Source organism: Drosophila yakuba, chromosome 3L (assembly GCF_016746365.2).
Source record: "Drosophila yakuba strain Tai18E2 chromosome 3L, Prin_Dyak_Tai18E2_2.1, whole genome shotgun sequence".
NCBI lineage: Eukaryota > Metazoa > Arthropoda > Insecta > Diptera > Drosophilidae > Drosophila > Drosophila yakuba.
The window spans coordinates 16,870,947-16,895,816 of NC_052529.2; the positions used below are offsets into that span (position 1 = coordinate 16,870,947).

The 24,870-nt window shown below is 43.5% G+C and overlaps 1 long non-coding RNA gene across 1 annotated transcript; it reads right to left on the reverse strand.

The window, feature by feature from the left end:
- Positions 1–635: 635 nt before the first annotated feature.
- Positions 636–24,764, reverse strand: LOC120321444. The gene is made up of 3 exons (XR_005561050.1): positions 11,185–24,764; positions 3,735–11,010; positions 636–3,402 (listed from the first exon to the last, which is right to left on the reverse strand). It is a non-coding gene; the product is annotated as an uncharacterized LOC120321444 (long non-coding RNA).
- Positions 24,765–24,870: the final 106 nt, after the last annotated feature.

Genomic DNA, 24,870 nt, shown 5'->3' on the forward strand with positions numbered 1-24,870 from the left:
GTTAGAAAAGTTGCTTAATACCAACCAAAAATGTTATTAAAGTTTTTATCTTTATACCGCGCCGCCATTTAATTAAAACATCAAACTGAGTAGGCATTTATTCGTTTCCGATTTGTTTTTTCAAGTTAGCAGATTGGTTTTAAATTTCGTGATAGAAATTTTGTGTATTTATTGAATTGGAAATAGACTAATACGTGCCAGTCTCCTTTACACTTTTTAGCTGGTCAGGAATTTGTGAAATTTAATATCTTTAATCGTTTTGATATCTATATCCCTTTAGAAATTATGCAACCACTTTATTAATACATATTTAAATGATTTTTTAGAAAACTGACATTGATAGTAATTGAGATGTAAATTTCAATGAAATTTAATCTCCTAGGGCGTGTTCCGATAATAACTATTTAAAAGTGCTTTTAAACTAAAATCTAAAATGAATTTCCAGAATTCACATTTAAATTTAATTATGCAATTTAATATTCTGTAAACGTCAGAGAGCAGCTGTCTGCAATACACTTCAGCATTTTAAGACAGCAGTACGATTTTCATTTTGTTCATAAAATGTGTCAGAAATATTTAAAGACAAATAACTCGTTTATGTAACTTAATATGATTAATATGTAAATAGCAAGCTTTGAATTTCCTCTTCAATTTATTCGTCACATTCTTGCACAATAAACAAGAATTGCAAATTTTAATAAAACGTTTAACTTTCAATGCTCACTTTGGTTCTTGCTGCCCAGTATCGCATGAACCAATTTCGTTTCGATAAAAAGTTCACTTTAGTGGTGATTTGGTTGCCGAGTTGTATTCTTATTTCGAGCCGCGATGCCCAGTCGCAACCCTTGAATATTGAATATCAACAAGAATTGCGTTTGGACAATCATAGCTAAAAATCGAATTAACCAAATATTTATTTATTTTCGCTTCGCTTCGCGGCGCAAGCTTTTTCATCCTGGCCCGCCTGTGGGAACCTGACCAAGCTGCTCGCAGGATATCGCAGGATATCGACTGACACTCTGCTGAAAAATAGTGGGGACGGAAATGGGGAAATCGGGAAAGGGGGTAAATGGGAGCATTGTCAGCTGCGCTCCAATTTTCCATTTTCGTTGCTCGTCTGCATTACAAGTGAACTTTTTCGCTTGCAACTTAATACCGAGATGGCGATGTGATGGCGATGGAGATGGCGATGACGATAGCGATGCTTGCTTAAAGTCTTTCACTCTATTATAGTCAAACACACCCAGCAATGCGATGTGTATACATACACATACACATACAAATGCATATACTTGTGTATGTATATAGCATAAAAGGATAGAAAAGGATATAGAGTGCGGGTGTTCAAGTTTAGTGGGGAGCCTGTCAGCGTGGCTTGGGCCATAAAGTGTCGGAAGAATCACAAAATCATTGTAAATGTTGAACGAATCTCGTATTACACGCAAGGGGCTGGACGCCAGGACATTTGAAGGGGCGGACGGCCAAGGGGGGACAATAGATTGCAGGGGGAAGGATGCGGCGGTGGAAAGTGGGAAATGCCACCGCTGACACTTTGGCTCGCCCTGCACTGCACTTCTTGATTAAATTTTTGCACTGAAAATGAACTTGGTTTGCTCTAGCATACTGCCACGTCTTCAAACTCGTCCGGACGGACAGCTGTATGTCCGTGGGACATTCGCCCGCTTCCGTTCCTTTCCTTTCAGTTCCCATCCGTGCCTTTCTGGGCTTCCAGGACTCCAGGACCCCGGGTTTGGCGTGTTTTGTGGTTTTCATTTCAGTTTCGGTTCCATCCAGCGATGCCACGCCACGCCACGCCACGCTTTTATTGTGGCTTTGACCGCTGGCCCATTGTTGCTAACTGCAAAATGCATTGCTGCGTGGCCGTTTCCTTCGCCTTTTCCTTGCCATTTTCCTGGGCGTCTCCTTCGTCTCCTCCAGCTCCTGCGGCTTCTCCTTGCGCATTTCCAAGGATCAGATAGTCCTTCGTGTCGGGCAGCTGTTATTACAATATCCCTTCCTGCGGTGGCCCGAATGGCTGAACGGCAGAAACGGGTTGCTTTCGAGATAACAACATCAAACTGTTCGAAAGCCACCGGCTCACCCCGCGTTTTGTGGTTATTTCTTTTGCTGTTTGCCATTAAACTTGAAATTAAATTGTCGTTCCGTTCTGGATCCAATTTTTATGCCAAAAGGGAGCTGGCCTAATTGGAATTGATTGAAAGTTATTTGATGTTTGGCCTTTTTGGCCCAAAAGGGATTTAGCTTCTGCGTCCGTCTCCTTCCATCAGGCAGCTCAACTGTCTATCTCGTTCCTGCAGTGTGTTGTTAATAGACTTTGTTGGGCGTAATTAACATAATTTAATTATGTGCTCGGCATTAATGTTACGCACGAAATTAAGTGTTGAATTTTAAGTGTCTACACTTTAATTGAGCGACATTTTTATACTCTCCCCTCACACAAACACGTGCTGTAAGCGGTAGCACTTCGGGTATGCTGGACTTTCTAAAAAACAATACAAGCTCAAGAATAAATTAAGATCAGAAGAGGTACAATTTTATATAAAACGTATTGATTTGTATTCGAATAAAAGTAGCTTAATGCATCACAAAAATATATCCTACTTACAGTGAAGTACTTTATTATTGTATTTTATTTTGCTCACTTTAAAGAGCACCCATCTGGATACGGGGTATTTATCGGAGCCAGACCTCATTTAAGCGTAATTGTTATTATTCCTCTACGGTATGCGACCAATAAAATGCCCGTACTAATAACAATGATATTCGGGGTGTGGGCTTTGCCGTGACTAATTAAATTAAACAAAAAGTAACACTCACTCTTCCGGAGGATGGCGATGGTATGGTATCGAGTTGGAAGGGTGCAAAATTTCTGGGAACGGGGTTTTCGGGGGACTGTTGCTTTTATGGGCCATGAAACGTTCCCCCTCTTGGCTTTCACATCCAGTGGAGTCTGGCGCCGCCTTCGACATTAAAAGGGCTTCGGCGCGGGGCTCGTAAAAAAGGAGATGCCTAATAAAAATGCCACAGCACGTACGTCAACCTGCAGGCATTAGTCCTACTTACCGCTCACACACACATACTCACATTGTCCTATCTGGATGAAGGATGAAAACCAACAAAAACAACAACAAGGACTCACGGGGCACACAAGAAAACTCATCGCTGTTGTTATTAATTTGCAAAGCGCAAACTTGTTCCTTGCTCGTCGGCAATATCCTGGCTGAAATGTTTGGCTTCGAGCAGGCTGGCAACTTGGGGAGTAATAAGCCGAAGCCTCGTCCTGGGATGGGCCATCCTTTTATTTAGCTATTTGCAAGCAATTTGATTTTGTTTTTATGCCCATCTTGTTTGCCAATGTATCAAAGTCGTGGGCCCTTTGCACTGGAAAGAAATGATTAATTTGACCTTATAAGATAATGTTGTCGGTGCTTTTGCGCTAATTAACCATGGCTACCACATAAATCTCTTTCATCTGAGTTTATTAGGAATGTACATAGCTGCAATTCTTTGGCTATATTTCTGTAGCTACCTCTTTGTACATATTTATGACGGATCTCTTTTAAAGTTTTTATATCATTCTCAGACTTACTTATAAAATATTTTGTAAAGTCCGCAGTTCTGCAGATTAGTGTTCTAGGATTACTTAGGGTGCTAATGTTATGTATATACTCTATATGCTAACTACGGTGAGTTTGCAAAAAAATCTTGCTCACCTGCAAAGCTTTTCCACACGTGTTCTTTGATTCCGGATAAAAGCAACTTGGCTAAACTATTGGTCTTGGCCATTGTTTTTTGTAGGAGAAAGTAGGATTTCTTCAGGATCTGTGCAAGCTGTTTGTCGAATTCACCTATTCTTCACGCACGTCCTTTTAATTTGTCAGCCTGATTGTGAAAAAACGACAGGAAGTACTAACACAGCGTTGCCGGACGCAATGTGACAGATGTCAGCGGCCGGCGTGGCCAGATCTCCGATCGTGTGGCCTACAGTTCTCTGTAAAAGCGGGCTGTTAAGCGCGTAGTGTTAACTGAATTGCTTGGCTTCAATTTCCTGTGACTGAAACCTACATCTTAACACAGTTTGCTTAAGTGTTTATTAATTACATTCTGTGCAAAGAATTTGTTTTCTGTAAGTCAGCTGTATTTGTTTCTTTCCGTGCACCCTTCACCCACTCCATCAACTCCACGCATCCCCAGAAAGAAAAGTTCGCATCCGCAGTGGGGCATCCGTATCGAATTGCAGTTGGCCGCCGGTCCATTAGGCGTCCACTTGTCGCCCAGTGCTTTTAGCCAAGAGAGGATGGGGCTGCAAAAACAATGCGGGAAGGAACGCCCGCAATGCCAAATATTGTTTTGGGCCGATAGCTTTGCGGCAGATAGACGGCGCTTAAAGGAGTCGAGTCGACGTTTTGTAAATTGAGCTGCTAATGGCCCGGGCACACAATGCCAAACAAATACAATGGAATGACGAGCACAAAGGCGCAGAGTATTAAAATAAGTGTGTGTGTAAACGGGAAGGAGCAGAAGGGGCTGAAGGAGTCGCGAGTGGGCTTGAGTTCCCAGGGCGACAGCATCTGGAGGACAGGAGGCCAGAAGGCAGCCACTTAATTCCGCCAAGACCCGGCTAAACAACTTTATTAGGCCACGTCGACTGGCACTTTGGCGGCACTTGAGTGCCAACTTGAATGCACTTAGTCCTGCATCTGGAGTTCCTGTTCCTCCGGCTAAATGCTGCTGCTTCAGTTGTCCCACTGCGCCCAGTTGTCCCAGTTGGCCCTGCATCCTCGGATCGCAGTGCACCTGACAGTCGTTGGCTTCTTGAAAAACTGCCATTAACTTGTTACAACTTCCGGCGCTGGCTGCACTTCCTGCGATAGGCTGAGTACCTGTACCCTAGCAGCCGCCTGCCCGCCCCGCACTATCTAACTTTTTGCCATTTTCCTTTATTTTATTTGAGCGCTTAACTTTTGCCAGGACTTCCTGGCGCCCACTTCATCTTCCTCACACCGAACGACGCATATTTAGTTGACATTGGGCGCGCGCTCTTTGTTTACCTGGAGCTCCTTGACAGGATCGCAGCCAAACAATTTGCGTCAACGGCACCTGCTCCACCGCCTTCGCCGCCTTTCCCTTTTTCCATTTCCTTCAAAGGAACCTGGAAAACTGCCCGAGTTTCTACCCACTATTCGCCATCGCCTTCGCCATCACCATCATCGTCATCGTCATTATAATGAGAAAATTGTTTCAATTATGTTTGTGTTTAGTTGCTTCAATTTGCTAAGCAACATCATTAAGTGCCGTAACTTGGCCCCACTCATAAAAATATAATTTGAGTTGAGTTCGGCTAGGACAAGGGTAGTTCCTTCCCAGAACCCAGCACCCAGCGCCCAGTGCAGAAGGTCGGGGCGAATAATGTACTATATATGAATAAAACAGCACACATTCTGGCGAACGCAGAAAGAGGAAAACTAAATACGAACACAAATTGCGCACGTGAAAAGTTCACGTTCACGTTCAGGACACCCACGGCTCACAGGCTGGGCCACAAAAATAGCACTCGAAATTAGTTAAAATAATTAGGATCTTCAAGGAATTAATTTTACAACTACCACAACATTTACATCCCAATCTAAGCACTCAAACAGCATGTTTTCAATGCAATACCTAAGTAGAACGTTATTGAGCACTTAAAAAAATAACTAAAAAACAATATTAACTTTTTTAGCTGCACTGTGGAGCCCTGCTGCTCCTGCCGTGTTGGCCATGTTTTCTATTTCTGGGCTCACGTGGCCATGACGGCGCCCAACGGAAGTTGCCGAAGCCTGAGTCTGAATCCTGAGTCTCAGCCAGAAGGAGCAAGGCAACGAGTTGCTAATACTTTGATTTTCCCGCACAACAAAACTTTCACGAGGATTATTTTCACATTACAAACAAAAGGGAACACCAAAACGAAACAACAAACAATAATAATAACCTAACCAAGCGGAGGAGTCGCTTTATTGCTTCCGTTACCCTGGAAAACTAAACAAAGGATCCATCTGGAGTTGGTTACTTACGGTATTTCGAGGAAGAGTGTTTTCCCTAATTGTAAAATACTTAAATTAAATTTCGTTTGAATTTTCTGATACAAATTTATTTGTATCCTTGACGGATTTACACTGTTACATAGGTGCTTGTACAAAAACCGAAAAAGCTCGTATGAAATAAAAATACTTTTGCTGAACTTTCATCATGAGTTTGCACAACTAACTTTTGTTTAAAGTAAATTAATTCAAGCTATATATCAGACAAGGAAATCCTTTTTTTTATTAAGTATAAACAGGTCGAATCTGTGTCTCTCTAATGTGAGTCCTAGAAAAAGCTGTAAAACGCAAGTGGCTTGTAGTTTGTAACTCCTGCAAAAGTTCTTAAATTCAGCGCCGCCAAATGCAATTAGAAGTAGTTTCGCATAATTGCTCTGCGCATGCTTATTATTATTTTGGTCAGCTGGGTTAGGGTATAGAAAGAAAGGGTGTCCTTTCCAGCTGCATCCCCTTTAGAGCGCCAAAACTAAATCATAGACAAGTATAAACTATTGTCTGGGGTGGCTCCTGAAATATCCATGTGAAGGTATACATATAAACGAGTATTGAGTCAGAGGCCAAAGGCAATTTATGGAGCATATTGTGCCGTTGGCTGGTATCAGTGCAGGAAATCCCACAAAAAATCTCCTTTATTGCATGCACAGCACGTTTCATGTGTTTGTCTGACTGCTCCTGCTGCTGCTACTGCTACTGCTGCTGGAGGTCCTGGTTCCAGGACCTGCTCCTTTCGCTACTCCTGCTCCTCCCGTGCCAACGTTCATTTGCAAGCAATGTGATCAAGCCTGCAATCTGCAATTTTAAGCAGAAAGCCCAGAGACGCCCAAAGGCACGGGGAGGGCAAATAAAGTTTAATTTGAATGCTTCTGTTGAACGTCACACGCTCGGGGATTGGGACAGGGATTTCGACTGCGATTGGGCTGTCTGGGGGGCCGGGGGACTGGTGGCCTGGGGGGCATGTCCCGCCCCTCCGAAGGGGCACAAAATCAAAGTTATTTGTATTTATTTGCAAAATCGTGCGGCGCGTGCAGGAGCAGCAACAATGCCCCGGACATGATGTACGGGTGCAGGGTGCACGTGGTGCAGGGAGTAGTTTCCGGCCAGGTTGGGAGTGAGCTGTTGCCTGAACCGAAAGGTGTGGGTCCTTGCAGGACACGCTTCATTGCCTGCGATTGCCGTGGCAATCTGCTTATTTGTCCTGCTCGAACCGAGAGAAAATACGTGGCCATTCCGGTTCCCGATTGCCAGTTTAGTTGATCGCAGTAATAACAGGTATTGTGCGTGTTTTGTCGGTCGTTTAATAAGTGATTATAGTATCTATAATTAAGGGTGTTTTCGGCGTCAAAATAATAAGGCAGTGGCATGTGGATTGGTTTATGGAATGTAAGTCGGTAAGTTGCGCAAGGGAAAATATGCAACAATAGTAGTTTTCTTTATAGTTATTTATTCCAATTGTTCTTTAATATCTTCTTCATACTCCGAATTTTTCGTAACTTCAAGAGTTTATAAATAATTTCTTCTAATTCTATCACTATTCGATCCCAACTTTTCTCCCTGTGCAGTTGTAGTTTGCGCCTGGTATTTACTCCTTTCAGTTTTGCGTTTCATTTTTCAGCTTCGTACGTATTTTGCACTGCACCACGTTACAAGTGCCGAGCAAAATGTTAACGTCAATACGAAGTGCACCTCACAGAGTTTTGGTCCTTTGCATTTTTGCACGCACGTGCGTCACGTTCCCCAGCCAGGCGAAAACACGTTCCTCTAAGCAAAAGGACTAAGGACTAAGTCCAACTCCATTCGGCTCCCAGATATTGGGTCGTGCCAGCTCGCATGGACACCTCGACATCGAGTGTCGGAATTGACTTGAGCCCATAACTTAGTGGCCGTTTATTTGCACATCACATGGATTTTTGCGAGCTTCACAGTTTGCAGTTCACAGTTCGATTTCTGGCAAAGATGCCCCTGAGATGCAAAGACTGTTTGTCTGAGCAAATTGTTGGGTAAATATCTATGTATTCTATCGGGGGACTTTCTTATTTTGACAGCATTTAAATTTCGTTTTAAGCGATCGACTTTAATTGCTTTTCCCCCATCAAATCATATTGACTGCTTATCAAACATTTATTTACGGCCGGAGACGGAGGCCGTCTGGACGATGTCCTCCGGAAGGACTCGCTTTGGGTGCCATTGTCAGATTCTGAGCCAATTTCTATGGCAGTGGCAGTGGCGGTGGCGGTGGCGGTGCAATACGTATTGCTGCTGCCAGAATGCAATGCATAAATTTATGGCATCCCAATGCAGAGCTGGCAATTAAGAGGACGGCGAGTCGGAATCGGAGTCAGAGGCGAAGGCGGAGTCCTTCGAAGGATATTCGAGGAGATTGGCTGCCTTGTTTCGGCTGGGCGTGTGCACTGAATGCATAAAATGAAAATCTCGAAACCCGAATTCAAATGTGGCTCAAAGCAAAAGCAAAGGCGTTGCTCAGACTTCGGCTGTGGTACACGGAGAAAACCACAATTTAAATTGCGGATTTTGAACTGAAATTCCCGTGAACAGATTTTGTGTTCTATAAAGTGGATAACACTATGAAATTGAAATGCAGATCTGCTTATTTAAATACGAATTTATCAAGTGATAGTCTTGCCAATTATAACATTATTTCTACTGACAAATATTTTGATTTACGAGTAGCTTTGCCTAACTGAATCTTATTAATAACTTCGCTATTTCAGCTGTTTTTTCTCTGTGTAGCTGTTGCAGTTGCACTTGTTATCGTTGCTGTTGCAGCCATAAATAAAACAAGCGAGCATGGCGATGGCGCGGCCAAGAGCCCTATCCCTATCCCAATCCCAATCACAATCCCTATCCCCAGCCAAAGGCAAAGGCAAAGCCCCAGTCGAAAGCCGGCCTGTTTTGTGTCTGTGCTGCTTGTTTGTATGTAATATGATTTAAATTCAATTTGTGGCATTTGTTATCGATATCAAGACACTCCCGCCCACACACACACACACACACAAACACTTCGAGCTGCATACGAGTATATAGGCACTGGCCCGCAAACAAACACACTCAATTACATGCAGTAAAATTTGTTTTCAATTATACATACGATATATGGTTTAGAAGTCTGCCGTTCATGTTCGTCTGCCCCATGTGCCGGTGTGTCGGTCTGTGTTCGTCGGAGGGCATAATGGGGCGTATACGCAATATATTATGCATCAGCTTTAAAGCTATTCACCCCTCGCATGCTTTTTACCCAGCAGGAGGAGGAGGAGCCTCCTTCTCCCATTCACGTCCTGTCAGGATTGTTTATGGTCTTCGACTCTTATGTTTAGCCTCTGACTTCGTTTTGGCATTAAGAACTGAAAAATTCACATTCGTTTTGTGTATCCTATTATCGGTGAAATCTTTATGGTTGCCGGCTGCGATGAAAGGCACTTCCACAGGTTTCGCCGGTGAATCGACGTTGCCAGGCAAACTGAGTATGCACAGAAAATAAATAGAATTTTTTCGGGACAGGAGTGTTTTAAAGATATAAATTTTCATATTTTCAAAATCTAAGCATCAGATAGTAGATCAAATAAAAAGCGTTTGCAATGTGCCTTGATAAGCAGAATATGTTTGCTTTGGATATCCCATATATTCATATATTCATGCAATCCAGGCCAAAAAGCATGTTTGATATTTAAATTGCCCTATCTTTCTGCATTTTAAAGCTGCAAAAACTTTAAGGCTATTTCGGTGCAGAGTGCCGCAGATGTGGCCAAGCAAAACACAAAAACCACACATTCCAAAAAAAGGCAGGAGTGCTAAAGCTTTTGGCAACTTCAACCGCAATTTACTCATTTCATTTTGAGTTTTGCGGTTTTATTTCGCTTACGACCGAAATCCATTTGAACAAGAGCCCAACTTTCTGCGCTCTATTTTTCACCGAGTTTTCGCCGGCAACTCCGAAACAAGCAAACCCCATCCGCAGAACCCAACTTCAAGTGGCAGGAAAATGGGAAATCCTTTGCTTTTGGCCTCCTCCTGTTCGCTTTTCGCTGTTTGCTCAGCGAAAGTACAAATTGCATGGCGCCCAGCTCATTAAGAGTCGACATGCAATTATAAAAGCCAGGCAAAAACTCAAACGGCGTTGGCATGACGCCCGAAAACGAGTGAGCGAATCAGCGGGCCAACTCAAATGAAACTCAATTCGGCTCAAAGGCAAAACGGTTTATTTCGTTCAACTGCATTCGCACAAAAGTCAGCCAAAATGTGCGTCATTACACACAGATATGTGTGCACTGCAAAGAAATGTTCGCACCTAAGCTATCTTTCAATTATAATTAACAAGTGCTTTTGGAATGGAGCTTAGAAACGTGTTTCGTTATGTTAAAGTCTTTTGACTATTATTAAATCTCAAGTATTTTTTAAAACAATTACTAATTAGCTACCACTTTGGCAACATTAAATATTATTTGTTTTTTATTTCCAATTTAGATCCCTAGTTAATATAAATCTTCATTAATAATGAATGTTCTCAGTGCACACTGTGAGTGTTTCACGTGTTGGCCACTTGACTCATTAAAAAGCCGGAGGTTTTTTTCACTCTACGCCGTGTTTTCCAGCGGGTGTGTGTGTGGAAAAGCGCTTCAGTTGCAGTTTCAGTTTTCAACTTGCCCTTTGCAATAGTCCTGAAGTGTTGATGAAAGCCCCCGCCGGTGCCCCTCTTTCACAGCTTCATTTGCGCTGCCCTTACGTTTTCCATTTTCCTCGCTTTTCCCCGTTTTCCCACCCGCCCCTGGGCAGACATTTTCATGTAGCAATTTGTAAGCGCTTTTAAGCCGGGGCACAAGAGCTCGTTATGCCACTTTTCAATGAGGCAGCGGCTCAGTTGGAATGGCAACGGGATTCGGGGAGGGATGAGGAGCTGGATGTACAGTCGGAGGTGGAGGTGGAGGTTGAGATGGAGTGAAGGACGCCAAGGTGAGTGCTTTTGCGGCTCAACAGGTTGTGCATGTTGGGCCAAATTAATTATGCATTATGTACATTGGCATACGAGCGCATTAAGTTGCATAATTTGCCAGACTCGACGGTCACTTACCGCTGTCCTTGTGGCTAATCCTCGCCAGCTTTCAGTCATTCAAAGGCACCAAGGCAGAGGCAGCTGCAGGAAAGGCAAAAAAGGACGAACGGAAAAAGGCAGTCAGTAAAGGAAGCTAAGTAACTCGAAGCGCCCCATGTTCAATTCACAAATGTGAAGCCACTTCCGCAGCTCACTTGGACTAATGTTGATGTGTATCCTTTGTAATTAATAAAAGTTTCAGCAGATAGCTAAGCAAGTTTGGCCGGCAAACTTTGCTCATTTCTGCACCCCACTTTAGTTCGCTCCCTGTGGCATTGCATAAATTGCGTCAAATTAGACAGAAATATTTAATTAATCTCGCCGAAAGTTGCTTTATTGAATTATTTGCGCCTTGGCCACGTTAATGTGCCAGCGCGGAGCAACTGTTCGCAAACTATTTTAGCCAAGAGTCATTAAACGCGATGTACGCGGCGTATGGGCTGTCCAGAGCAAAGAGCTCCGGCATAAAACAGAGTTTATTTAAAGGAAAACTCCGTGCTGATTTATAATCCAGTGGAAAGTGTAAGCATGTATGTTTGTTTCTCCTAATTAAAGTATTCCTTTTATCTTAGAATGATAAATGAATGAGTCTGTGCCATCCAAAGAAAACTATTTATGCGAACCATTAAAATAGTCCATTATTTGCATTTGAGGTGCACAAAACATTGCTTTGATAAGTGATTACGTCGCGTTCGTCTTTTCATAAACATAAACGTTACTCGTAAAGTGAAACTGTCTTGTTGAAATGTATGTAACTGGTAGGGAAAGTATTGTCCGATTCTATAAAGTACATATATATATTCTTGATCAGGATTACGATCTGTCAATACACGTCCAACCTAACGCACACAAATCTTTTATTTTCGCACGTTTACAAGTCATTTGCTGTTTTTTGTACAGAGCAAAAAATACACAGTCTCTACAAAGGGAATACTAGTTTATTCGTGGGTGCACTACTAAATACCCTGCCGATTCATGGCTTGTGGTAAATTACTTTGTTTTTCTCAGTAGAGAAACTCCGTGAGCTCGGCAATTGTCATTAGGCGGTTTCGCTTCCCGGATCGGAGTTGTTGTCCGCAGGAAAAGCGACCATCTGCCATTGACAAATGACACGATTTACATTATACTCGATGCAATTTTTCAGCATGCCAGCCGACATGTCAGCAGTGGACACAGCAGGCAGTCAGTCGAGCGGGCAAACAAATGATGATGATGCGGGTATCTCCGCCTCCGGAATGTGTGTGTGTGTGTGTGTGAGTGTAAGGTTGTGTAGGGATGTGATGCACGCGCCATCTTAAGCGGCGGAAACGGAAGTCATTTGGCCGACGTTCATGATGCCCCTGTGTTCATGCCGCGCCGTTTGCCGTTTGCCGTTTGCCGCTCGATGGCGCCGAGTTTTATGGCGAATGCAAATAGATACGCACACAAGAGCACACATAAGACGTAATTCTTTATTTACGGCAGCTCCTTTGCCGCTCCTTTCTTGGCTCCTCCCCTTCTTCCGCTTGATTCTTGGATTTTAGTTCCCGCTTTTATTTTTTGCTTTTAATTTGCGCCACGCCGGGAAACTGTTGCAGTTCTCTTTCAGCGGAAGTGTTGAATTTCTTATGAAAGTTACAAACGTCAAGCGGATGGCGCTGGTACTTTGTCCTTCGTTTTCTCCGTTTTTCGCTCCTAGATTGCGTTCCCTCATTTTTCCCCGCTGCCAGTCGCATTTGTTAGTCGATAATTTCGTTTTGTAGTTTAGCGTTTTCTGCATTTTCGCTGCGAAAATGTTGTCCCCCACCGTAATTGACATAATTTGCGAACTTCTCAGGAGCACGTCTCATAATATATTCAAGTGCTCGCCGGCGAACCAATTTCGAACTAAGCCAAGTTTCGGGAATATCTGCTGGAAAATTGTACGCTTTTTTTCGTCTGCATTCACAGACATTTCCCATTAGCCAGTACATAGTACCTCGCACATAGCACAACATCCCCAGATCCAGAACCAGACACGCTTTATGTATTTTGCATGGAAATCGTGCTACAAACGGGGCCTTTTGACCGTCCACTTCTACCACTCCTGTCACACCGTCCACAAGTCGATAAAGACGTCGGAAATGTCAACATGATGACAACAAATTTGTAAAAAATTCTTGATTTATTTGGCCCGAAACCACAGCAACAAAAAACAACGAGGGCTAAATGAAATGCTCCTTGGCTTCGAGTCGGGGAAGTGCCACCACAGACGGGGAGCTCATGCTGGGCTAATGGCACATGGGGCGGTGCCACGCCCCCTCGCCTCCTGGCCATTCAATGCCGCCATCAGCCACCCAGCTCACGTAATGAATGCGAGAAAAGCCAAAGCGTACAAAAATTGCAAGGGATCCGAGATTGAGAACGAAAATGTGAATGGGAATGGCAATCGCCATGGCATGGGATGGTTCCTTGGGCTGAGTTCTTTGGTTCACAGACTGGTCTTGGTTGTAGGTGGCATCGTGTGTGGCCGCCTACCGTATAATTTTCAATGTTGACAGGAAGCAAAAGTTAATACGCACCCATAGAGGATAATGGTCGCTGGCTCGCAACGATATACAAATAGTTATGGGCGAACACTGAGAAAACCCATCAGGTTCCTAGGTCCTTTAAAACTCCTTATGCTGTCTCGTGTGTATTAAATTAAACAGCTTGAACTTACATTTCCAGGCTTATTGTTTTAATTTTACATTAATTCACAGACATAAAGTTATAAGACTGCTTTCTTTTTATTCGTTTTTCTAGACAACATAAATTATGAGGGTTTTCTGGGCCCAGAATATTAGTCTGTCAAAACTGGAGATAGCAAGTAAGAGCTTGGCTACAGAATTGCAGTCCAAATACATTTTTCCCAGTGATGGCAGGAGGAAAAGCTCATTTGGGGGCGCAACCGACGAAGTCCGCCCCGTAATAGCGTCACAAATGACCGAGATTTAGCAGCGGCGAACGAGGGTCAGCTCCTGTCCTGACCAGAACCCCCGGCTCTCGGCTCTCAGCTCCCAGTTCACCTACATCAATGTGGGTCTGGCAGCCGGAGTGGGGGAATGGGGACAGGAGATGATGTAGGTGGACTTCAATCCGATTGATGGGCTCCACTCTTGGGATTAAGTTCAGCACGACAACAATCGACGGGGCACCGACTTGACTATGTGGCCAGAAATTTAAAATGAAAAGTAAGTACAGGCAGAGCAAGTGAGCTATTCTATGTAAAAAGAAATCAATTCTTGGAGGAAAACTCAACCAATTTTTGTATGCTAACTTCCCTTTTTTTGCAAAAGTTTTTTATTTTATAAGGTTCTTCTGTTGCTAAGAAACTGTTTGCTTACTTCGAATTTAATTTAAGTTATAAATGGCCGTACCATTTTATCATTATTTCTGCCAAAGCATTGCAATTGCTTTAAAAACGACTATGAATTTCCCACGCTTTCTTTAAACCCCTTAAATTTAAACATTTTTCGTGGCTGAAACTGGGGTGCTGATGCTGCAGACTTGGTCATCTGGAACCGGCATTAATTGCACGTCAGGAGCACCGCGTGTCACGACCCCACTCACGACCGTTGCCATTTGGGTAAGTCCTGCGAATTCCTTTCGCCGCTTGGCTAAATCGTGGGCAATTAACTTGCCTGATGACTCCTGCCAATCACAGCGAACTGACCTGGCCATCGTGTCGTCCTTTTGGACCACAACCAAGCTGCGACCCGCATATCGGACCCCTTGTTCCCGTGGAGATTTTAAAAGTCTCGTTGACTTGGCTCTTCTGCAACTTGGCTGTATAATATACCAATGTGTGTATATATTTTTCGCTTTTTTGCTGCGGTTTCGCCTGGCCAGGGATTTTCATTTTAATTTGCTTAATACTTCAGACCAACTGCGTGGGAAACTAGAGACACTGCAAAAATATAGTAGTATATTACAGTTCTGGTACTAAGAAATGATTAAACACAAATTGCATTGATAGAAACAACTGTGGTTTGTTTGTATTTTCAAAGTTTTCAATCAAGTTCTTTTAAAAATGGAAGCAAATAGCTAAATATTCCAAAGTTTCTCTAACAATTCTTGCATTTTGCATATATGTATAATTTAGGATCTGCTTCAAGAGTGCACCTTTTTTGTTAACAGTGCACTTTGGATCACCATTTGGCTCGTCTCAAATTGGAGTGCTTCCCCGACGGGGTCGTGCATTAAGAGGATTAGCGACGTTAAACGCTTTGATTTAGGATACGTGAGCCACCAGCAATACGCGATAATTAATTCCTGGCCACCTGGCCACCTAACCACGCACACACGGACACCTATACACCTATACACATATACATACACACGCGAAGTTGCATGGGGGAATCCCCGGCACTGCGAGAATCCCCTATGCAAACGGGAATGCACGGACGTTATCGCACCAAAGTAATAAGCTGAAAGCCCGACGATGATGAAGACATGGCAGCGAAGTCATTTACCATGCTCCTGCGAAAGGATGGAAAGCATGGAAAGGATGCACAGGGCAGCGGGCGCAAAAATGTGCGCCATTTTGGTCGGGTTGTCGCCGAAATAAGTCAGCCATTTCCTAACCCACCCAATGCCATCTTGCCACTTTGCCATCTTGCCACTTTCCACACCCACACCAACATCGCCGTCATGTGCATTCTCGCATAGGCGAAAACATAAAACACAATGCCATTTTGGCATTGAGGAAGAGCGAGTCGCGGCAAATGAACATAAAATACCACTTACTTGTCCAACAGCCACGCCCCCAAAAAGGGCGCTGGTGGTGGGATGGTGCATAAGTTTTGCATACTTTATGAGTATGAGTATGAGTATGAGTGTTCCTTTGCTCCATGAGCTGGTGTAAATTTCGGTTTGGTGTTCGCGGCGACGGAAATTTAATGCCTGCGGCAACTTCATTTAACTTTTTAACCCAGCTAAAATGTATCTGGTTGCCGAATCCTTTTTTTTTTCGCCTGCCAGGATCAAAAACATGAAATGGGTTAGGTGACAAAGGCAGCGATGGCAAAAGGTTGGGAGTGGCAAAAAAAAGTGGAGAAAAGAATAGAAAATGAAGGCAGAGCGAGCTTGCGGCTGCTGCCACACAATCTGCCATATCACTGACAGTTTTATCGACTTAACAAAACTAACTGCCATTAGTTTCACTTTGCTGCGAGTGTTGCTGAAAAGCTACGACATTTTCGCTCGCTCCCTCGACCGATGCAAAAAAAAAAATGGAAAGGAAGGGAAGGGAAGGGAAAGGAAGCAGGACTCCGGGTTACGGCACCAAGACAAAGGCAAAGGCAAAATAAACACGGAAAGAAGCGGAACGAGCTCCGAGGAGCAACAACATCAACAATGGTCTACAACGGAGATAAGCAAAAGGGAGCTGGGGACCGGGACAAGGATGTGTGCCAAAGGGGGTGGGCAGTGCACCCACCTCCTGAACTCCACCCCTCCAGCCAACTGCTTCTGCCCCTGCTTGTGGCAGACGTTGAAAAATCACTTTAGCATGACCCCAAAACGTCTATTTCATTAATACAAATAAACCCGGAAGGGGCCGAAAACCGAACGAATGTCGTCCCAATAGCGGCGAAGGCGAAAACAAATCGTTTGTGCTCGCTGCAAGGACATTTGGACAAATTAAAATGAACATGAAAAGCGGCGGCAGATAAAGAGCAAATGGCCCAGGTCCTGGCGCTCCGATCCTACGAAATCCATGTCCTGCCACCGCCTCGTCCTTTTTTGCACGTCTGCGGCTATTGACATTAAAATTTGTCATTCGTTTTGTCGCTTCTCTCATTTTTTTGCCACTCGATAAGATTCCGACTCACATTTCAGGAGTATTTATACTTTGTCTTAGGCTTTGCGTAATCCGACTTTTTTTTACCGCTTTCCAAACAAGTTGGAAAAATATATATTATGTATTATATTATATATCAAGCTTTCATTAAAACTAAAACCCCAATTTCAGAAGTTCTTTGATAAAACTTAAATTTTCTTACAATAGAAACAGAAAGATAGAAATTTGAAGAGCATCTGAATGTCGGTGCTTGCAGACCCGAAATGATGGGTCCACTTTGGTTCCTTGAATTCTCCTTTGTTATTGGATTGTTTTGCATTTGCCCACTTGGGGCAGGGTAGGTTATCCAAACTACTTGAGATTCCCGGCACATGGCCAAAGGCGATGTCGTTGCCGCAAAATGGCTTAGATAAACAGCTGGAAACATGGCGTCTCTAATCGGGCAAGTGCTCGAAATAATTTCCAGCAAATTCGCTGTGAAAAGTTTCTCGATTGATGACCATATCGGGGGTCGTTCAACTGCGGAAGCTGTCATTGTTCGTTGGCCGCTTCATTTATATTTGTATTTCATTAAAATTATTGCTACGCTGCCCAGCTATGTGGTGCTATGGCTCGCTTGTGTGTGGAAACTAATTGATTGGCACAGTTTTTGCCGGGGCTTGATCGATTGATTTAATTTATTGTAAAAAGCTGCTGAAATTGATGGAGTTGAGAGGGCGAGTGCGAGGGCGAGGCGAGCGTACAGCATACAAAAAATGTGGGGTCTTGGGCGTAATGCCATTAAGCCATGACGGAGCGGAAAGACTGGCCTTTGGATGGGGTTGAGGTTGGGGTTGGGATTGGGGTGATAGCTTTGGCCATCGCTCCCGGTAATGTCATCAAAGTGGCTACGAAATGCATAAAGCGGCCAACAACGGCAAACACCCGAAAGACTCAAAAGCGAGCGCGGCTAAGAGCCAAGCCGGAAAAATCGATGGGATTCTAAAGTGGCTTGTGGCCAAGGATGCTGGCGTTCCACTGAGATGAGATGTGCTGAGATGAGCTGAACCCAGATGAGATGTCGATGCGATGCCGATGCCGATGATGATGATGATGATGATGAGTTTGCCCCATTCGCATCAGTGTAACCATCACTATAGCCAACACCACTCATTCCAATCGTCTTCTACTTTGCTTTGAGTCTCTTTGTACTTCAAGTGCGCTGCGAAAGGAAGGGACTTCAAATTGCACTTTTCATTAATCAGAAAACCGGAAATAAGCCAAAGTCGACGGGAAGATGCCCTTTGACAGAGTCCAAAATCCATTAAATTATGATGGCAGATGATGAAGGAGTTCCTTGTTTTAGGAATATATGCATAAGTTAGTAGCGCTTCACTTTCCACTTAACTTCTGGGTATATTATTGTTGCTACGATGAACTTCTTGAGAAACTTTGCCGCAAAACTGTTGTTTCAATGCACTAATACTGTTTTTCCAGTGCCGCAGCTTGTTATTCATCAATTTTGCGAAGCTGTTTGGCGGAAACGCTGGCTCCTTGCAAATTAGCCGCTCCGCACTGGCAACTGACGTCAAAGTGTGTCAAAAGAGATGCACAAAGGACCAAAAGGAAGTTGAGCTGACAAGTGCAATGGCAAAATAATTTACACAACTTTTGCCATCTCATGCCACGTTTAAATCGCAAAAAATATATAGAATGAGAGAGAGAGAGAGAGTTTGAAAAGGAAAAGAAACTTCGAGTTGAAGTTTGAGCGGTGTTCCCACCGGAAGACGCTTTTCAATTTCCGCGACAAACGCCGCAAATGTTTGGCCAAAATCAATTTGGCACACGCACATGCAGGCGGCGAGCCCTACACGCCATCGACCATTTAAATCCGGCATTATTGAGTTTGCCAATGAATATGTCAACAAAAATGCTGAGCACACGCAGCCAGGACTTGACTACGAGTGGTACGCAATGGAGGATTCTGCCTCCGCCAGACGACAATCAGCTAAATAGGAGAGCTGGAATGCCAAGTCCGCCAAGTCGAGCCAACTGGATGACTGACTGACTGACATGCTGAGCAAATGATGAGGAATGAATGCGAAATGGTAATCAGCATCGGCATCAGCATCAGCATCAGAATCAGCATCAGCAACGGCAATGAAAATGGGGGAATCCCAATCCCAATCCCAATTCCAATAGCAATAGCAATCGCACTCGCTCTGGCAACGGAAAATGCAAATCGAAATGGGTTGAGCTTGGGCCGAGAACAACTCGCATTCGAATGAAGATGGAAATGGAAATGAAAATGTGTGGGACCCGCACGTTCTGATTCCGTTGATTCAGCGTCAAAGTCAGCCCTAAGCCGGGACCAAATAAAAGTCAACTCCTCCTCAACCGCTCCTCGCAGTTGTTTAGAAGTTCGATGGGTTCAGGTCAGAGGATGCACTCAGTGCGAGGGCATTAATCAAACGTATCGAACCATGTGGCCATGTGTGAAATTGTGCAGGCCACTGATTGCAGATAAAGTTTTGGGGGTACTTCTAGGGGGTGTCCTGCGCAGACAGGACCTCCGCGTACGTGGCGCCCTGAGTTATGCAGTGAAAAATTGTTGAGCGCAAGATGAATGGCGCTGGGGCACGAGGATTACGAGGGGCAGTAACAGTAGCAGTAACAGTAGGAGTAGCTCGAGAACGTGGTCAGCCAGATAGCCAGGCATTCACCCAACTATTCGGTAATAAGAAGCTCCAAGTACACAAAGGCGGAGATAAAGATAAGCCTGAATGGGCAAGGAAGTGGCTCCTTCTTCTGACCAAGCAAATATCACGTTGTCTACCCTCTTTCTGCTCACTTTGTGCGTACTTTGGAGTTGTCAAACGCATTGGAGGAAGGGCTTGGAAGGAAGGACACGGAATGAGCCTGATTGAAGTGACTCTGTCGCTGCAAAATGCTCAGCGCCCCTCTTAAAGTGCCGTCGCATTTTCCGCCGAGCTTTTCATATTTCAACTCCGCTGCAGATTCTGGATTGCCATGATTAATCGAAGTGGCTGCACATCCGGTCTGCTATTCCAAAACACTCGGCGGAAAACTATCGTTCAGTTGGACTTGAGTAATAAGACATACGTGGACCATATTCATACTAACCATAAAAGAGAAGTGTTTCTTCATTTTAGAAACATAAATAATTGGAAATATATTTAAATTATAACATTTTGTGCGGAAGTGCTGCATATTTTGTTCCGGTGCACGTGTTTGGGTCCTGCCCGCCAGCGCAGTTGTCTTTGTCCTGGCGCAACGGCAGGCGCTCCTTCGTCTTCTTGGAGGCTCTTGTTCGTCGTCCTTGTTGGCAGTTTGTTTTACAGCCGGCAACATAATTACAACAACAGCGCCCGGGACTGTTGTACGCATAATTGTGTGACAACGGCAGCAGAAGCAGAAGCAGAAGCAAAAGCACTGGCAGTGGCACTGGCAGTGGCAGAAGCCAAAGGACGAGGCACAGGATAAGGGGGCAGAAGCAGGATGCAGCCAGGATACACACTCACATGCGAGAGCGCAAACACACAAACAGCCCCACAGCCACACACTGGATGGCGCCTTGGTTTTGATTTTGACACTTTTCAGCAACGCCTCAGCCTCCACTTTATTGCCCCGCAGTGCAAACAAGGCTGTCATAAATGCATTTTATGATTTTAATGAGTTTTCTGTTTATGCTCGCACCCCCCCTTTAACCCCTATGTTGGCATTGTGGGCATTTCGCGCGGCCTTAAATCGTGTTTTATGCTCGTGCAAACTGCTCAGTTATCGAAATTTAATTAAAGCAACTGATTTCCTTAGAAATTGATTGGCGAAACCTGGCCAAAGTGAGAATTTAATTACAGTTTGATGCCAGTTCGTCTGGAAGGACATCAATAAGCCAGCGCTTGATTGGGAACTGTAACCCAACTGAAGTGGCACATTAAAGCGAATTTATAGCAGTTTTAGCCCTTCAGATAGCAGGATGTGGATGTGTGGATATATGTATATACGTATAAGTGCAATCCTTCGTGGCGGAAAGCATTAATCATAACGCAACACCCAATGGTAAGCGAGTGTTATAAAAGTTTGTTGGGTGATAAATGCAGGGGAAACCGCAGAATATCATGTGAATGATTGCACCCATAAATAATGGCCAACTCAAACACTCAAACTCACACACACCCTTTCGTGAACAGTCGTACCTTTTTGGCATAATTTATGCCAATGCACTGTGCTATTTGTTATTTGCATTTAATTAAAAGCAAGTGCAAGTCCAACCATACTCGTTTATGGGGGGCATGAACGAAAAAAAAAAATGGTCTGGTATGATTTTTAATTAGAAATCAAATAAAATAATCGCTTAAATCAATGCCCGGCACGTGTGACAAGCACAACCACAACAAGTGTGCAACAACTGCCTTGCGGCAGACAAACAAACATTGAATTGAAACGCAAACAAACATTAAATTTCTATTTTTTCTACTCCCATTTTTGATTTGATTGCAGTTTGCCCTGGCAAACAATTCAACTGCTGTTGCCGCTTCACCCGCATTTTCCGGGCAAAACAATTACAAAAATGTATCGAATCATGGTGCATCCCACCTGGCCACGCCACGCCCACCCTGCCACTTCCATTTGGCACTGCCTGCGTTTTCCCATTTCCTGTTGTTTGTACTATATATGTATGTATCCGAGCCCAAATCCGAATCCAAATCATGTCCGCCGGCCATCGCTCAAGTGCGCCAGCGGGATGAGGGGATCGAAAATCGGGAGTTCAGGCCGTTTTTTATTTCATTCCGACCTGCGGCCATTTCGCCATTTTTTCCCTTGAATTTATGGCTTTTATTCGTTGGCATCGAAGATTAGTTTTTTCCCCTCCACAAATCACAAACTTATTAAAAACTTGTTTGGGCATGGAAATAATATTATATTGTTGATATTTTTGGCCCACGCTGAGCTCTAATAAAATAAATTGTTGCTCGTTGAAATGCAACAAAACAAAAATCCAATGTTTTTTGTAACAATGTAAGCGGATAAAGTACGGCTTTATTATTATAAGAAAGCAATGCAGTGCAGTTAAGCGTTTATTGAGACTGGCACTTTATCTTGAATGTGAAACTAATTTCAAATCTGGCCAAAGTCAGTATCCTAAATATGCTTAAGCCATTCACCGAGCACCTGATTGTTCAGCATCCTGTTTATTTACCCTCCTCCCGAACTGCATCGTTTTTGCATTTATAATCGAATCAGGATTAATCGCATCTGCCAATTATCCTGGCCATTCTAATTTGTACTGCAGTGGGAATGGCCGTCCATGGGTTCGTAGATTGAATGTACTATGGGGTGGGAGTGGAGTTGTGCATTCCCATTTGCACCACTCAAAGTGGATCAATAAAAACGTATAAATGCGATCAGGAGAAACAGCAAATAATTGGCAATTTAATGCGCATTGTTTGAGTGCACACAAACACTAAGGAGCATGTTACGTAGCCGCACCGTAGTCCTTGTCCGGATACGTGTCCGTGTTCATAACCATGTCCGTGTGCGCTCTTTCCGTAATTCAATTATGTTTGTCTTTGGTAAATCAGCAAAATAATTTCGCTTGTTTTGCTGCTTGCTGCTTGCTGCTTGCAGATTGCAGATTGCCATTTCATTTGGATTTTCATTATGCGTGGTGCGTCACGTGTGCAGAGTTTGTAATTACTGCGCCGGCAGCCATTCAACACATTCATCTTGCACTCCTAATTGCGCATAACATTTTAAATGCCAAAGTCAACGAAATTTGTTGTTTATGGCTCAGCGCAAACAATGCCAGTACGACAGGACATTTGAAAAGTTTGATAGATAGATAGATGGGTAGAGATATGGATATCCCTGCCAATGTGAAAGACTAGTACTGATGTCACATTCAACTGCGGCGATTTAATTGAAATTCAATTTAATTGAATTCAGCAAAACCGGAAATTCATTTGGGCGGCACAAATTAAACACATATGACAGCAGCATAATAAGAAATTGTGATGTCATTTCGGACCCAGCGAGCCAACGAGCCAGCGAGACGGTTACGAGTCCGTGTCCTGTGCGGCCGCCACTTTGTCTATTTACAGTAAACACACGCTCTGATGGACGGGGCGGCAATCAGGGACATTTTCCCCAAAACCACCTCGCAATTTCTACCCATTCTCCGCATTTCCCCAGCGCGCGTGTCCAATTACGTTGACATCCTTGTTGTTGTTGGCTACGCCTGTGTTATTTACATATGCACATTATTATTTTCGTTTCGCTTTCGTCTCACTTTATCTCAGTTTATTTATTTTGGAGCCGCGAGTCCTGCATTCCGCGTATGTGTGAGTGCGTGCCAGGATTTCGCCCGTTCCTGCTCCTTTTTTTTTTTTGTTTTTAATTTACGCAAATAAATGGAAAATCAGTCAGAAAAAATGCTCAACGCCATCCTTGTTTGGCTTTGGATTCGGATCCTGACTCTGATTCTGTTTCTCTTTCGGATTCGGATGCGATATGCGGATGCCATATGCGGATGCGGATGCGGATGCAGATGCAGATGCCGAATGCGGAGTATCTCAATGCGCTGATGCGTTTTAATTGGAATTTCCGCTCTTCGGTTGCGTGAAAAATTAAAATAATTTCCACAAGGGATGCAGGGCATCTGGCTGCGAATTCAACGATTTCCCAGTTTCGACACGCAAATTGTTTCCACCAAGGACTACGCTCCAAATGAATACCATCAAACCGCGCCCTAATGACGTTGGCTGCATTAGCATTAGATTCGCAATCGCTTTAAGTGGGAGTTTTCGTTAAGTGCCAATACTGCCAAATAATCCAGATAAGTAATGCTCAAGTATTTCTTATTATTACAGAGGGTTAATGGCATGGAGGACATCACAAGACTGCGCTAAGTAGTAATTATCTAAGTATTCAAATGCTAGTTATTTTAATGGGTTTATTTAATGAAATGGAAACATTCAAATAGCAAACTTAGCTAAATGCGTGGAATATTGTAGCACCCAAAGTAAACACCTAAGGTTCCATAATTTTGCAAAGAAATATAGATGCGAAATTCAGAAATAAGATAAATGAAATTTACTTTAAACATATTCAAATTCCAGAAACGGGCCTGAATTCTACTTAAGAAACATCAAGATCATTAGCGTTTAAGTAATCCCCATATACCCCGTACTACAAAATAGCTGCCGCAACAATATAACAAATTGTTCGTATAAATAAAAAATGCGTTTCCCAGAAATTCTGACAATGGCGACATTGATGAAATGCCCAGAAATTTAATTGACCATTTGATGTGGCGCCCCCTGGCGACAGTTTCCGTCCCCAGCTCCGATTTTTCCGCTTTTTGTTTGATGTGGGCTTAGGGCATCGCCATTGCCTCGAAGGTCCCCCACTGGGGCGGCCTGTTAAATGGGTTTTTAAATAAATTTCAGGCACTTTGTTTGTCTGTTTGCTCCCGCGGCTCATGGGGCATGATTCTGACAAGGCCGCAGATGCCTTCTCCTTCTCCTGCCCCTCTGACGATGCCCTTTTTTTAACGTCCCATAAACGTGCCCCGCAGCAAATACTTTTTTAAATGCTAAATAAACATTTTACGGCTGCAAAACACTTAAAAATGCTTAAATCCATTTTGGTCGGCGCCCACAAACATTGCAGTCCACAGCCACGATTTTAAGGCCTATCTTTTGCATTAAAGAGTGAAAGAGTGAAAACTAAAAATTACTTAATTATTAAAATAGACTACATTTTTTAAAATTTATTTCATAACATAAGAAAACAAATCAAAATCCATGCAAAAATCGAAAAGAAAGGCTTAATTTTTGAAAGCTTGCTGTCATAAGAATTATCAC